Source organism: Mirounga angustirostris, unplaced genomic scaffold (assembly GCF_029215605.1).
Source record: "Mirounga angustirostris isolate CCGP_5_RB_7025 unplaced genomic scaffold, mMirAng1.0.hap1 SCAF_8, whole genome shotgun sequence".
Taxonomy (NCBI): domain Eukaryota; kingdom Metazoa; phylum Chordata; class Mammalia; order Carnivora; family Phocidae; genus Mirounga; species Mirounga angustirostris.
Genome location: NW_026991716.1, coordinates 93,242,726 through 93,259,919, shown reverse-complemented (window position 1 = coordinate 93,259,919; position 17,194 = coordinate 93,242,726). Strand labels below are relative to the sequence as shown.

Below are 17,194 nucleotides of genomic sequence, written 5' to 3'. Positions count from 1 at the left end.
AGCAGGGACCCAGACGGACATGGGCCCGACCTCACAGAGTTTCTGATCTAATGAAAGTACTGGTGAGGTGATGTAGAGCCCAGGCCAGGAACTAGGCAGCTCCCAGGTGAGAAAGCCAGGGATGACTAACTTAAAGATAATGGAGGCTGGACCTTAACTGAAAATAGGCAATTGCATTTTAAGATTTAAAATTGTATAGCCTTTTTAATAGGGTGGTTATTGTTTCTTTGGCTGTTTTAATTTTATATGAAAAGCACAGTTGCCTATAAAAGCATGATGATTTCCCTCTAGATTAACTGATCTTACAGATAATATAACCATAACCAAGTTTACTTGGTGGCTGCATATTCTAACTTCAGTAAAATAAGTGGAGGCCAATAAAAAGCTTCTTCAGAGCTGGTGGTATAACTCAAAGCTTTCATTTGTTTAAAAATGTTTTGAGTCATTTTGTTGGTTTAAGTAATCTCTATGCTCTATGTGGGGCTCATACTCAAGACCCCAAGATCAAGAGCCATGTGGTCTGCCAACTGAGACAGCCAGGAGCCCCACTCAAAATTTTTAAATGCTAAGTGAATGGTGGGTATTCATATGTGCAGAAAAAAAAATGAAGAACTTTTTTATGTCCAAATTCTTTTGCAGTGAAGATGGTGATTTTTTGCAAGGTGCTCCTCAGGATGGGTTTGGAACCACTGGGCTTGGATAACTTTGGAGGAGAGCGAGGTTTCTGAGAATCGGATTAGAAAACCTGGCTTCAGACAGACAGTATAGTCTCTTTCTCTTCCTTGTTCTCCTTTGTGAATATGAAATTCTACCAATCCCAGCTTCTCTTTCTTCTCCCTGGTTTTGAGATGAATTGAGCTCCTTTTCCAGAGACAGAGACTGGCAGCTGTTTGGAAGCTTGAGCTGTTCCCTGCCTCAAGGTGGATGGGTTTGGGGGCAGGAGGTGAGGTGGTGCTTTGGGAAGGGAGTGGTGGGTCACTTTCTCACAGCCATTGTGGGTGACATAGCCTTTTGGGTTACATGTACTCAGGAGCAACTCAGGGGATGTTCTCTACCAAATCTCATGTTCCCAGCACCAGAACCAAAAGAAAAAAAAAATTTTAAGGACCCTTTCTCCTGGATCCTGTACTCATCTCCATAAAATGTGGTCATTATGCCCCAACTAGCCTTATCCATAGGCAGGGTAGGTAATTCTTGTTTCAAAAATGACAATCCAGGGGTGCCTGGGTGGCTCAGTCGTTAAGCCTCTGCCTTCGGCTCAGGTCATGATCCCAGGACCCTGGAATCGAGCCCCACGTCGGGCTCCCTGCTCAGTGGGAAGCCTGCTTCCCCCTCTCCCGCTCCCCCTGCTTGTGTTCCCTCTCTCACTGTGTCTCTCTCTGTCAAATAAATAAATAAAAAATCTTTAAAAAAAAATGACAATCCATAAATAAGTCCTGGGGATGTAATGTACAGCATGATGATTATAGTTAATAATATGGCATTGTATATTTGGAAGGTGCTAAGAGTAGATCTTAAAAGTTGTCATTACAAGAAAAATAATTTTGTAACTGTGTGGTGACAGATGTTAACTAGATTTATTGTGGTAAATTTCACAATAATACAAATATTGAATCATGTTGCACACCTGGGAAACTAAAATGTTATATATATGCTCATTATATTTCGATGAAAAATAAATGCAACAACAAAAAACCCAAAAAACAAAAATGACAACCCAACTGCGCACCAATCTACCTCTCTAGCTAGCTTCACCCTTTTTGATTCTTGAGAGTTTTCTTCTTTAAAATGCACATATCCCTTGGAGGAGTTATAGCTCAATTTAGGAGTTACAGCTTATCAGACAGCACATCCAAAACTGAATTCCTGATTTTCCATCTCAGTAAACAGGTGTCAATGCTCACACACTTACTCAAACTAGAAACACACCCTTTCTTCCATGTTTCTTATGGAGTGCATTACCCTTTCTTGTCAGTTTTTCCTCCAACATATATCTCAAGTCTATCTACTTCTCTCCTCTTCCACTGCCACCATCCTGGTCCAAGCCACCCTCATAGGTCACTTGCGACGTCTTCCGATGCGTTCCTTCAGCACCTTGTACCACTCCCCCTTCACCAAGCGCTATAATTGCTGTTTACTCACCTGCCTCCTCCCACAAGAGTTTAGGGCTTGGTTTGTTGGAGAGATGAGTGCATCTAAGTGACACGATCTTCCCAGCCATGGGAAATGAGGCTGTAGATGAGGTTGTGAATTCTATTTAGTATGCTCGACAAGAATATTCTTTCTCTAGGTCTCCTCTCTAGATACTTAAGAAAAGCCCAGAGATATATTTTGAAGGGTAACTTGACCTGAAATGAATCCTAATCAGTTTAGACAGAAAAATATAAGACTTGATTTAGAACCAAGAAATTTTTCTAAGCTTTACCTATCAGAGTATCTTCGGTGCTTTGTCATCATGTTGAAATGCTTGATGAAGCATATTGCTAGGTGTTTAAGAGATGATTCTGGATAAATTAAACAGCTGGTATACTTTTGAATTAAGATTATTGGGAGCAGCCCACAGAGAGTAAAGATCCCTTTTAACCTTTTAGACTTCAGGGTCAAGTTGTCATGTGAAGGGGGAAAGCTCCCTTCACATCTGGATGGCATGTGGACTAATTATGCTAATGATCATCCCGGTCCTGCTCCTGCCTGTCTCGAAAGTACTGTAGTGCCCATTTGCTCTTATCCCAGCAGAGGCATAGGAGAAAAGAGAAAAAGCCCAGGAAAGTTAACTTAGCATTACTGATGTTTAACTAGGAGCAGGTTGACTACAGTACATATCCAGACTCTTTGTTTTTCTTACAGTCGGTCTCTGCTTGCTTCCCTCATCTTTTAACTTATTTCCTTCATCCTTTCTCAGAAACATCTTGCTTTCTAAAATCATAGTCTCTTAGAGCTAGAAGGTCAGGAGACTTCCCAGTATCTGGTTTAATATCCCCTGTGGGGAAGACTGAGGCTCAGAGAGTAGAAATGGTTTGCCCATAGCAGTTGGAAAGCAAGTCTTTGACCCATGGCCCTAAATTCTTCCTCCTGTGTAATGCTGCCTTGCCTCTCTCAGAGAATAACGAGGAGAAAGAAGATGCCAGTGCTTGCAGAAAAAAAACCTTCTCTTTCTTTTATTTGGACAAAAACCAATAACAATGTCACATATGCATTTGTGCTTTCAAAAATATAAGTTTTCTGAGTTAAAGAGCTAAGCCCATGTAAAAGAATAAAAGAGAAATCCCAATTAAAATAGAAAATAAAAATACTTTGGGGGCGCCTGGGTGGCTCAGATGGTTAAGCGTCTGCCTTCTGCTCGGGTCGTGATCCCAGGGTCCTGGGATCGAGTCCCACATCGGGCTCCTGACTCGGCGGGGAGTCTGCTTCCTCTCCCTCTGCCTCTCCCACTGCTCATGCTCTCTCTCTCTCTCTGTATCTCTGTGTCTCAAATGAATAAATAAAATCTTTAAAAAAAAATACTTTTAATATAAATTTATCTTTAGATTTCTGACTTGTTTCTCCAGTTAACTAATTAGTTGCCTAGTATTTTTTAAGTGCAAAGCTCTGATAATGTCCTCCTAATAACACTCTATTGAGCAGTGGGCACCCTCAGCCCTGGATGAATTAATTCAAGAGGCTTAGAACTCTCTCGCATGCCGTACTTGTTTCTTTACTTTCTTTTCACAGATTTGGTTCACTGTTTTTCTTCTTCTACATTCTCAGGTATTTGAAAGTGTCAAGTGTCTCCTTGTTGAGGTATGCTACAAAAATTAAAGTTGACACAAAAATGAAATATCAAATAGATTATACTCAATAGAAATATTCTTGAGAGGGCTGCTTCCAATTCAGCCATAGGACCTGTGGCTCAAAGGGTTGACAGAGACTGACTTAAGAGTAATTGTTCATAGTATAATGGGGTTTTTAGAGATCCACATCGCGCCCTCTTAGTACCCTGCAGAAGAGCCGGCGTGTATACAAATGGAAGTATCCACCAAACATTCTACGAGAGAATCCTGAGAACCATGTGGTCAACCTAATCCCCTTCCTTTGTTTAGCCTGCATGGCCCTCATGACTTGATCTCATCTGTTTCTCCTAGGCTCCTCGCTGACCACTGTCCTCTCATTCACCATGCTCCAGCCCAGCTATTTTCCATTCTACTCCTTGAATTTCACCTGCTCTTCTCTGCTTGGAGGCCCTGCCCCTGCCCTTACCTGTTCCCTTGACCTGGAATGCTCTCCCTTCTCAGGACTGGCTCCTCATCCCAAGGGGAAGCCTTTCTGAAGCACTTAACGTGAAGGAGGCACCATCTCTCTCCAGTCCGTCTCCAGGTATCATCTTATTTGTTTCCTTCATAGCACCTACCATGATCTGAAATTGTTGACTTAATTTTTTACTGTTTGTTGTCTATGCCATTCCCCTCTCCCAACAAGGTAAGCTCCATAAGAATCTGCTTGTCTTGTTCACTCTGAGTATCCCCAGCATCTCAGATAGCACTTGGCATGTTGTAGACGCTTGATGAGTATTTGTTGACTATATGAATTAATGAATCAAACAAGCTGGAGGATTGTGGATTATTGTTCAAATAGCAATGGACTGTGCAATTACAATGTCAACCAGATTCAGAATTGCCTGCCAGGATTAAAACCTCCAAGAACATCCATGTGGGAAGTAAGACACATAGACTCATCAGCCTAAGGCAACTGCTTCGAATTGGAACTTTTCCTAAACCTGGGCTGTACTCTGATGGTCCTTTGTAATGTTTCCTATCACATATCAGTTTAAATTCCTCAATGAGAAAATGCCCAAGGAGTATTGGGAGGTGTGATATACCTTTTAATGATAGGTTCTGGGGACACAGAGATGAGGAAGCCTCCATCCCTTTCCTGAAAGATCTTGTAGTCTAACAGGGGGAAGACATAAGGGGCTTTATTGTTTGTAAATTGCCTAGACCACAGGATTTTCATTAGCACATGAAGCAGTCTTAGCAGTGTTGTTCTGTGATGTAAGATGTTGAAATGTTTCCTGAATCCTTCACCTTTTGAAGCCTAGGACACTTTAGGTTCCACTAAAGTGTCCAGTGTTTCAAAACCACTAATGATTTTTTAATTTTTTAATTTTTATTTAAAAAAATTTTTTTTAAAAAGATTTTATTTATTTGACAGAGAGAGACACAGCGAGAGAGGGAACACAGCAGGGGGAGTGGGAGAGGGAGAAGCAGGTTTCCCACTGAGCAGGGAGCCTGATGCAGGGCTCGATCCCAGGAGCCTGGGATCATGACCTGAGCCGAAGGCAGAGGCTTAACAACTGAGCCACCCAGGCGCCCCCCAATAGTGATTTTTTTAAAAAAGAAACCTACCCATTACTGAGCTCCTATTATGCTAGACCTTGCCCTGGGCATTTTTACAGTTTTTCTCCCAAGGGAGTTCCAATGATATTATACTCATTTTTACCTATGATGACACTGAGACTCAGGAAAATTCAGTATCTTGTTCAAGGTCACACAACCAGTAAGTGAAAGCCATGAATCAAATCCAGGTGTTTCTAATGCCAGAGCCCATGTTTCCTGTGCTACGCCAGAGGCTCTTCTTTCAAATATTGCAGAATGCAGTTCCTCCACTTTTCACCTGCACTGGATCTCTTCCCAATTTCCCATCTCTGCTCATGTCAAAGAACATCGTTATACATACCAGGTCAAAACCTTATAGACCCAGGCTGTCTTTTTACAAAAAGGGTGCAGTCCAATGGCGCATTGTACTGATAGAACCGTGAAAGAGGGCTGTAGGGGTTCTAAGGATACCTAGAAGACAGGGGGTAAAAATAACACTAAATAATCCATTGCAGATGTGACTGACGCAAGACACATAATGGGCTCAGCTTCCGGTTCCCCTTTTGTAACTGCAGAGCCTTTATCCTTGGTCTGTCCAGATTCCTCTCATCTCTTGCTTCGACATTGGTATTTTCCGTCCTTAACAGCTAGCCAAAAAGTATTCATTGAATAAAAGTAGCTGTATGTTCCAAGGGGTGTGACTTCCCTCAGTGAATGGGCAGCACCGAGTGCTGGTTTCCCGGTGAAGCCAAACTCTTCCTCTGCCTCAGGGATGCAGTTCCACTCCTCCCAGCCCCCGTGTGTATGGTTTTCATGATTTACCTGGAAAAACTGTGATTTTACTCCTGCTCATTAAGTCTTATAAATATTATGATTTGCATGTCACATCCCCCAGTAAGTTTCCCCTTTGTAAACTCTGAGCTGTTTGGACAGGCGCAGAAATAGGCAGGGAGGTTGGAGTTGGTGGGGATGAAGACAGTCACCCCCCCTGCCCCCACCCATACCATCCGGCCACAGGCAGGGCACTGCTGAAAACGTACAAACACAAGGGGGGAAAACTTGTAAGAGTAATTACTATTCTAAAATTGAGTTTCCTTAAAACCCCCTTGGAGCGTCCGGCAAATATTAAATTGTCTTTCGACCTCTTGAGTTTGAACTAGTTTTGTAGGTATGTGTGACAACCAACTTCAAAACAAAGGCTTTTAGAGGAGATGGGTCCCCTCTCTAAACACGTCTTCTAAGAAGGCATATGCCAACAGGAGAAAGGGGGGGATGAGCAACTGGGGAAAGAGCAGAAGAGAAGATGAGGGGAGATGGAGACAGAGGAGAGGAGAGAGGGAGAGTCAGAAACAAAGGACACATTGGGGTTTAAGTGTTCTGCTTCCTTTTCTCTTTCATTAGCACAAATAATGGGGCGACCCATGGGTTTCAAATGCACTTAAGCTCTTCTTGGGAGCCGGTTGCGGCCTGAGGCGCAGGCTGACTCTCAGAGGAGAGCCTGGCAGTGACAGAGGCAGAAGTCAGACAGAAGGGCTCTGACACGTGAGCTGTCGGGTGGTGTCGACAACAGCTGACCCGTCATAAGACCTTAGGAAGCAAACCGATGAGAATCTTGTTGCAGAACAGCTAGTACTGGGCCAGCTCCCTGCTAGGTGCTTGGAAACAGATCGACTAGCATAACGGAGTGGTTTTGTAATCTGTCATAATACCATAAGCCACAGACCCACAGACTTTGACCCCTCACAGGTATAATAAGCTCCTTTATTCAGCTGCACATGTTCTTCCTATGGGGAGGGAAGAAGGGGGCCCTTCTAATTACATATCCACAACTGATGTTTTACTGGAGAACAAAGCATGATATTCATTAGCAACAATCTTATAAACCAGGGTCTTTTTACTAGCCAGTTAACTAATTGACAGTTAAGAATTTGTATTAATAAGATACTGCAGCCAGGCATGGCTTAATCTGACAGTTTTATTAAAAATGTAGGCAAGCTCTACATGCCACCATGACTGTCAGCCCTCATGTAGGAATCCTGCTTACAAAGGATCTTAATTTGCCTGTAAAATAATATCACCCTGGCAGAAAACTGTTCTCTCGGGTCCAAGTCCAGGAGTCAGCAGAATTACCTGCTTGGGTGATTTTTTGTTGTTCTTCCCTTTGTGACACTTCTAAACAGGGAAGTGATTTTGTCCGTGTTTTCTTAAAATCTTGTTGGTATGGGTCACTTGTTCTGGATCAAATTATCTGGGTGGTGAATTATTCTGACTCTTCCTTTCTGCTCTTCTGTGTCTTCTTGTTTAAAATGTTATCTTACGGACTATAGAAAGAACTATTTCTCAAGTCATTAGCAACTCCGTCCAAAATCACGTGGTGGTAGAAAGAGAAATCCCAAACCTATCATATCACTGCCTTTTTCCCGTCTTTGCCTTTGAAATTCTACCCATTTTTCAGGACCCAGTTTAAATATTCCCTCCTCCATGACAGCTCGAATTTCCTTCACTGATGGAAACCAAATATTTTCCTCTTCTGCTTTCCCAGCACAAACTTCTCTCGTGCCCTTGGCTCACTGACCCTAACCCCCTTGGCATACAGTCTGTCCCATCTATGCCCTCATCCTTCCGCCTGTGATCTCTTGCCTATAGCAAATACTTACTATTTGCTGGGTCCGATTGAATTTACTCTTTATTGCTTGCTCTCATCTCAGTTGGTCAGTCTGTAAATGCTCTTTTGATCTCTGTTCTTTTTATAACCGTCTCTAGAATCTAGTCCTTTTCTGTGGCAAGACCTTACATACCTCTCGCCCATCTCCCTGCTTCAGTCTCAGCCTCCTTGAGATGGATCTTTCTAAGACATGCGGACCGTCACTCCTCTGCTCTCAGTCCTTCCACAGGTCTTCCTTCAGTCATTCATCCCCTCAGACACGTACAGAGCGTGCACTGTGTGCCATGCACTGCGTTGGGAGCTGGGAGTTCAGCAGTGAACAAAATCCTCTGAAATCCTGCGCTTGTGGAACTGACACTCGGGTGGGAAGACAAACAATACTGAACAAGAATACCACATGTCAGATGGTGAGAAGTGCTACAGGAAAAGGAGAACAAGGGACAGGGACAGGAATGAGGGATGGGAAGGTGCTATCCTGGGTCAGTCAAGAAAGGCTTCTGCATGAAGGTGACTCTGGGGTGGGGGGGGGCGCTGACGAAGGGAGGGAGCAAGCCAAGTGGGAACCTCAGGGAAGAGCTCTCCAGGCCGAGGGGACACGGGGAAGGAGGTCCTCTGGTGGGAAGGGGCATGCCAGTGTGGTTGAACAGAATGAGGCTGAAGTAGGAGGGAGGTGGGTAGATAATGTTGGACCTTGGGGGCATTCGGAGGACGTTGGGTTTTACTCTGAGTGAGAGGGAGAGCTTTGAAGGATTTTCAGCAGAGGGCTTTGATTTAACTTTGGTTTTTTTTTTTTTTTTTTAAGATTTTATTTATTTATTTGAGAGAGAGAGAGAGAGATAGCCAAAGAGAGAGCAGGAGCAGGGAGGAGGGGGAAAAGCAGACTCCCCGCTGAGCAGGGAGCCCGACGCGGGGCTCAATCCCAGGACCCTGGGATCATGACCTGAGCCGAAGGCAGACACTTAACCGACTGAGCCACCCAGGTGTGCCCGATATAACTTCAGTTTGTACAAGCTCCCCGACACTGCTGTGTTGTGCAGAGTACTGGGGAGCGCTGGGTACGGACAGAAGTAGGGACACATGGTCAGAGGCTTATTGCCGCAATCCGATGGAGAGATGGCAGTCACTTGGACCAAGGTGGATCTTGAAGGTAGTAAGAAGGGGCTGCACTGGATGTTTTTGAAGGTACAGCCAACAGAAGGACTCGCTGTATGGATGGAGGGAGAGAGAGAGGGACAGGGAGAGAGGAATCAAAGGGGACTGCAAGTTTTAAAATATTATTTATTTTGAGCCACTGGAAGCATGACTTAGGATGAAGACAATGGGTTTTTCATTCTAGGACTCTATTTGGTCCACCTCTCAGTAGTGTCACCTGCCTCCCTCTTTCTGTGTTCTGTGCTCCATTCCCACCCAGGCCCTCCAGGTTCCACGCTCACATTCTTTCAGATGCCTGGGTCTTTTTTCATGCTAATCTCTCCTCCTGGGCTGCCAAAGTGTGGTCATCTGTCCACCAGGCAAACTCCTACTCCTCCTTCAAGACCTCTAAAATGACATATCTTCTGTGAGGTCTGCTTTCTTTTACACACACACACACGCACACGCACACATGCACGCACTCACACATCCCTGAGTAGGTGCATTCACACCCAGCTCTCTTTCCCGTGGCTCTTTATTAATACCTCTTCTGCACTTAGCTTACTTATTCAGATTTCCTGCATCTGGGGCCTCCTAGAGAAAGCATGCTCCCAGAGGGTGGGACCCTCCCATGTTTATCACTTCAACACTACCACAGTAAGTGAAACGCGGTGGGGCTTCATTAAGTGTTTATTAACTCAGTGAATGAACGGGAATCATGGAGGGATGTGCCTCTCCCTCTAAAACCCTCTATCTCCTCCCCTACCCTGGCACAAAATGTTTGGGTCCCCCCCCACTACTCATAATCTCATGAGCACTCATGCTACCTGGCAGGGCATGGGATGAAGTGACTTGATGGATAAGCACTGATTTGGTTTGGAAACACAGGAATAAAATTTCATTTGCACCTTAAATATGTTTTAAAATATCAAATGGACTTAGGACTGTTTTAACTAAAGGTCCCCCAAATTAGGCTGTGTTGTAAGGAATGACAGCCTTCAAGTTCACTCCCAGGAAAGCTTTCTCACAGGTCTTGGAACAGAAAGTCTCATGGACCAAATTAAATAAAAAGATGTATTGAATCTATTTAAAACACAAGATGGGAAACAGGGGGACAGAGATGGGGTGAGTTAACACCCTTTTGATAGGGGGCAAACAGCGTGGAAGGAAGTTTATCTTTCTCTGTCTCCCTATGTTGTCGTTAGGAGGACCAGGGTTGGGGCTGGACAATGTGGGGTGGGTCCGCAGAAAGAAGGTGCCTGGAACTACCACATGCTTGCTTTATTAGAAAGACACAGGGCAAGTATGTCTGCACAGACCTGTAGCTTGCCAATTAGCGTGCTGAACAGCTCTGGGTTTTATTGGTATTATTGGGGCAGAGCATCCATGAGGCCATAAAGGATAAAACTGAGATCACTGGAAGGTGGCTGGTTTTGTAACTATCAGCCTTCATGTAGCATAATCCATACCTGACGACATGTCTTTCCATCCTTTTTGGTCTACAAGTAACACTCTTGGTGTTCTGTCCTTTTAAACATATAGCATATTTTACAGGTTACCAATTTACTTACTACCTAATACTGAGCACATCTTATGAATTCTTCCTATGTTTCATAGTCTATTTGCTCACTCATCTACACTTAACAGATCCTAGGAGTTCTAGCTCTCATAAGCTACTCATTTACTTTCTATCTATGCTGAACCATTCTTATGAGTTTTATCTATCTTAGGTGTTTCACTTCTTTTATAGCAGAATTGGATATTCTTTTAAAAAATGATTTTATTTATTTGAGAGAGAGCGAGAATGTGAGAGAGAGAGAGAAAGAGAGAGAGAGCAAGCATGAGGGGTGGGGAGTGGTAGAGAGAGAGGGAGAAGCAGACTCCCTAATGAGCAGGGAACCTGATGCAGGACTCGATCCCAGAATCCTGGGATCATGACCTGAGCCGAAGGCAGATTTCTTAACCGACTGAGCCACCCAGGCATCCCAGAATTGGATATTCTAAATAATACAGCAAACACATGCACTTACAGGCTAGAAAAGAGAGATTCTAAAATGCCAGTTTAAGTGTATCTGTGCCCCTAATACAATGTCTAGGGAGGTAATTACACCCAGTAAGTTATGCCTCTCACCCCCTACAGTGCATTCCCATGATTGGCTTCCAGAAGAACATGTTCAAGGGCAAAAGAAAAATGAAAGTCATAAAAACCTCTGGGATCATTAATTATAAAAACCCATGCTGGCTGCTTAATAATCATAATAGTTAATTGGAAAATTTTGTTTCCACTCACTTTGTAACTCAAAATCTTTTTCTTTTCCTGCTTACTCCGTGAAAGTCCTAAACTGTTTCCAAAATGGTATTGCTTAGCTGAAAGGAAGGAAGTCCAGGGACGGTGATGTATGTATGCATGGATGGATTATATGTATGTCTGTGTTTATAGATGCATTCTGATATTTTTTATTGTGCAAATTCCTTTTTAAAAATAAACTTTTTTGAGGTGTACTTCACACACAATAAAACACACCCATTTAAGTGTGCAATTTAATGGGTTTGGACAAATGTTTGCCCCCATATAAACACCGCAATCAAGACCTAGAGCACTTCTGTCATTCCCTCCAATTTTTTTTTTCCCAGCAGCAATTTGACACAAAAAGTAAAAGGCTCTAAAATGTCCATTTCTAAAGGATTTCATTTTCCTTCAACCCCGATTCTTGCCTCCGTGGGCAAATTGAGGTAACTTTAGAAAAATATCACTTAGTGGTTTCTTTCCAACAGGTGCTGGACAACACTTCTCCAATTCATTGTTTTTAGCCATTGATGTCAGTTAGGAGTATAGGTGCTTCTAGTCATTGGTGTCAGCCTTGCTTTCGGCCATCATCTTGAGAAATGGCCCAACTGTGGTCCCAGCATTACTACTTCCCACTTCTGGACCCTCAGCCATGGTCAGACAGGATGCGTGACTGCATTTTAAATGCACCACATTTAACACAAAACAGAACGCAAACTCTATGCATTTGTTCATACGAAGTCCCAGTCTGTAAAACCCCTTCCAGGGATCAGCTCAAGCCCTGCCTCTATGAGAAGCCTTGCCCAACCCACCTACACTTTTGGAGATCCCCTTTTGTCCAGAGCATCCATATTGTGCACTGGTCAGCACCCACGGTTAGCGTCATCAGTTTAGTGTCTCGAGCATGTCTGTCTCCTCTACACCTGGGTGGTAGATTCCTCAAGGGCAGGGACTTCCTTCTCAATGACAGTGTCCAATGCCCATTGAATAGTCACTGAATGACTGACCTCATGAGACTCTCCTTGGCAAAATACATTATATGTAAACAGGTCTCAAAACACTTCTTGACTCAAAACAGGTGACTGGCTTTTTATCCCATGTCCTTCCTAGCCAATGACCTCAAAGGAACACTGTGGGAGTGCCGGGTCCTGCACTCTGATGTAGAAGCCATTCTGCCTTAAGGAAACCTGATGTGTAACCATCCAAACTTACAGAGCATATAAATCATGCATATTTTTTGGAAAGTAGGAGAAGTATTGCAGGAAGGGGACGGAAGAGAGAATATCCATGATTACTTTCCTTACAAAATGTTGTTTCACTGTATGGGAAGCAGTCATCACTGGGCTCCTTGAGTGCTTGATTTCTTCCTCCTTCGGTCTCCTATGGGACTTCCCTTCATCATGCATCTTCTCTCTCTCCAATTCCTTCAAACTTCTCCCTCATGCCGTGAACAAGTCCAGTTTTAATTAAAAAGAAAAAAGAAAAACTATGCTTATCTCTCAGAGATCCTCCATCTCCCACAGCTGTAACTCTATCTCCCTCCTTCCCTTCTCATCCAATTTTCAGAGTCACCTACATTCATTATGTTCACTTTATCTTTTCACTCCTAAGCTTGCTTCAGCCTGGCATCATCTACAGACATTTCTCTTGCAAAGACCGCTGCCAGGGCAAATGGTCAATTTTTAGTACTATCTTTGTTTCATTCACAGAGCTGATCATTCTTTTTCTCTCTCTTCCAAATTTTCTTCCAATTCTCCCAAGGCTGGTCAGTCTCTTCCTTGTATGCCTCTTTCTTATTATCTTATCTTCCAAAATATTGCCATTACTCACAATTCTCCCGCTGGCCTATTTATCTTTTCCTTTATATAATCTCTTTTCCCAATTGCATTTATTTCCAAGCTTGAACTGTTACTTGTACAATGAAACAATGGAATGTGGTTTTCCAGCCCAGCCCAGATTTCTTGTCCAAGATTTAAGTATTATCTATCAAATCTTCAAAGTCAACATGCCGACCATCTCTTCAACACCCAAGTCAGAAACCTGGCTAACACCTTGACTTCTCTCCCTGCTTTCTTCCTGCCCTTCATTCATTCAGGTCCCACTCCTGGTAGAGTAAATATCTTCTCTCTCAAATTTCCCATATAATATACATTGGAGTTGCATTTTACTTGGCAAGGACTGGATCCCAAAGGCAATGAGCACAGTGACAATTGGGAGAGTTAAAATTAACCTGAAAGATTTTTGTTTCAGTCTATGAAGGATTAAATGCTACAGGAATGTCCCTTCTACCATAAACTACTAGAACACCAGACAACATATTTGAAACAAAAGTATCCAGACATTGGACAACAGGTCATGCAAGACTGTAATCCTGAGAGAAGGTAAAGAAGCAAGGGAAGATTTATCAGTACTATAGCTCATTGTCTGGAGGCAATTTCTAGGCTATAGGTCAAGAAGAAAGAAACTAAACAGAGCCTGATGATCTAGCTGGGTTGAAAGGCAGAGATCCAAGTTTGGGGAATCTGAGTGTAGATTATAAGAGTAAAGGGAGGTGAACTCCAGAGAGCTACACAGGAGTTCCTTTGAGTCTTTGGCTGAGTACTGATCTGAGCATATATAAGAGGAAACTCCCCAAGGCCTGGAAATAAACCACTCTAAAAACAGTAGGATAATCAAATGCTCAAAGCTCATGCAGGGCTGGGAGTAATTTGCATTTCTGCCAGCCAGAACAGAGGCCTCGTATTAGATAAAGTACTTGCTCTTGTAGCGGGCCTAACTTAGTTCTGGAATAATGGGTCCTCTGCCATGCAGTTCTTCTAGTGATGAATTCTTTCAGCTTTTCTCTGTCTAAAAGCATTTTATTTTGCTTTGTTTTCTGAAAGATATTTTTGCTGGGTATAGAATTGTGGGCTGACAGGTTTTTGTTTTTTTAAAGTGTTGTTCCACTATTTCACTGCCAATGAAAAATCTGTTTTCATTTTAATTGTTCCTCTCTCTATATAATGTGTATCTTTTCTTTCCTATTTCTAAGGTATTGAAAGCAATTTGATTATGATGTGTCTTGGAGTAGTTTTCTTCATGTTTCTTGTGCTTGGGGTTTTTAAATTCCTTGGACCTGAGTTTATAGTTTTCAACAAATTTTGAAAAATTTTCAGCCGTTATTTCTCCAAATGTTTTTCTGTTCTCCTCCTTTCTTTGGAGGCTCGAATTGTTAAATGTTAATATTACATATCAATATTTAATATAAATATGAATATATAATATAATATATTTGTATTATGTAAATATGTCTATATTAATTATTATCTATTAATATAATATGTATACAAAGCTGCTTTAAGTTGTCCCACAGATCACTGATGCACTGTTCAATTTTACATTTCTTTTTTCTCTCCAAATTTCATTTTGAATATTTTCTTCAATCTCACTAATTTGCTAAGTTGAATCTGCTATTAATCACATCCAGTGTATATTTTATCTCAGACATTGTAGGTTTAATGTCTAGATTCGGGTTTTTAAAAATATCTTCTGGTGCACCTGGCAGTCCCACGGATCTGTCTCTTGCTTCAACAGTATTTGGTTGGAACAGATCTGGGGATGCCCCTTCTACCAGCCTCCAACCACCCCTCCAAACTTTTTTCTAGTTGCAACTTTTGGAGCCATCTTCTCGGCCACCCTCTGCCTCTGGATCTAGCCAATACCCTATTTTGAGCTTAGTTCCTTATGACAGATCAACCATGAGCTCCCAGATTTGTCAGAATTATTCCACTGAGGTGGAGGCTGCTGACAACCAACAGCCTGGTCAACGTGCATGTGTGGGCCTCCTACATCTACCTCTCTCTGAGCTTCTATTTGGACTGCAAAGATGTGGCTCTGGAGGGCGTGGGCCCCTTCCTCTACGAGTTGGCTGAGGAGAAATGAGAGGGCGCTGAGCACCTCTTGAAGATGCAAAACCATGGTGGTGGCAGTGCCCTCTTCCAGGATGTGCAGAAGCCATCCTATGAGTGGGGTAAAACCCTGGATGCCATGGAAGCTGCCCTGGTTCTGGAGAAGAACCTGAACCAGGCCCTTTTGGATCTACCTGCTCTGGGTTCTGCCCATGCAGACCCCCATCTCTGTGACTTCCTAGAGAACCACTTCCTGGGTGAGGAGATGAAACTCATCAAGAAGATGGACAACCACCTGTCTAACCCTCACAGGGTGGCTGGCACCCAGGCTGGGCTGGGTGAGTATCTCTTCAAAAGGCTCACCCTCAAGCATGACTAACAGCCTCTGAATCCCAGCAGCCTTTCAGGGGTCCCTCAGGCATCCCCCCCGCTGCCAGGACTTCTGCCCGAGCCTCTCCCTGAAGCCGCTACGCATCTTTTTAACCACCCTGGTTCTCCCAACCACGGACCAAATGGAAACAATAAAGCCTCTTGCAGCAGCTGGTAAAAAAAAAAAAAAATCTTCCATGTTTCTACATAACGTTTTGAACATATGGAAAATACCATTTAATACTGTTTGCTAATTCCACATCTATACTAGGTCTGGATTAGCTTCAATTGATTGCTGTTTCTGCACAATGGTGCATATTTTCTTGCTTCTTTGTATACATGTTCATGTTTGATGGGATGGCCGACATTGTGAACTTTACCTTGTTGGGTGATAGATATTTTGGGATTTTTATAAATATTCTTCAACATTGTTCTGAAATACACTTAAGTTACTTGGAAATCATTTGATCCTTTTGGGCCTTACATTTAAGAGGTTATAGAATAAACTAGGATAGTGTTTAGTTCAGGGGTAATAATCATTCTCCATTGTTGAGGCAATACCCTTCTGAAGATTCTACAAATGCTGTAAGCAGGAGGGACAGAAAGAGAGGGACAAAGAGAATCTCCAGCAGTCTCCATGCCTAGTGCGGAGCCCGACATGGGGCTCTATCTCATGATCCTGAGATCATGACCTGAGCTGAAATCAAGAGTTAGAGGCTTAAGGCACTGAGCCCCCCAGGCTCCCTACATCCCATAAATTCTACATCCTAAATATTTACCTGTCTCCATCACTACTTCCTAATCATCTCTCCCTATAGACTATGGCAAGCCTCTCATCCTAACTACCCCCACACCTAATCCTTTTCTCCCACAACATAGCCAGAGAGGTTTTTCTAAAATGAAAAACAAACCATGCCTCTCTTCTGGCCTCTCACTGCTCTTAGGATAAAGCTCACAGTCCATATTGAAGACTCAAGGCCCTTCTTGGTCTGGTCCCCACCCTGCTTGCTCTCTTGAATCTTTTGGGAAACCATTCCTGCCTTTCCCTCCTGGCTCCACTCTTACTCTTTCATCCTGGGGCTTCGGGCTGGAACACTTCTCCCAATGATTTTTCACTCAGTTAATGCCTGATTCTTCATTAAGTTCCCAGTTTCAATACCACTTCCTCAGAAAAGGCTTTCCTGGCCACCTATGTCCCTCCCCACAACTCAGGTGTTTTTCCTGCCATGCACTCTCATATTTCTTTGCTTCAGTGATCATAGGACTTATCTTACCATATTATGAATTGTCTTTCCCCATTCCAACTGCTGTGCCTATTTCCCATGGTATCCCAGCACCTACCCCAATGTCTGGTTCTAAAAAGAACAAATATTTATCCTCCATAACATATTGCAGGTCTGCTCCTTCCATCCCATTCCCAGAGCACTGTTCTAGGCCATGCCCCTGCAACCCTAGATTCCTGAAAAAGCCTCAGATCAGCCTCCCTGCCCGAGGGTCTCCTTCA

General features: G+C 43.1%; 1 pseudogene; it reads left to right on the top strand.

Annotated features, from left to right (window-relative positions):
- The first annotated feature begins 4,103 nt into the window (after positions 1–4,103).
- LOC123837067 (ferritin light chain-like) lies at positions 4,104–16,049 on the top strand (annotated as a pseudogene).
- Positions 16,050–17,194: the final 1,145 nt, after the last annotated feature.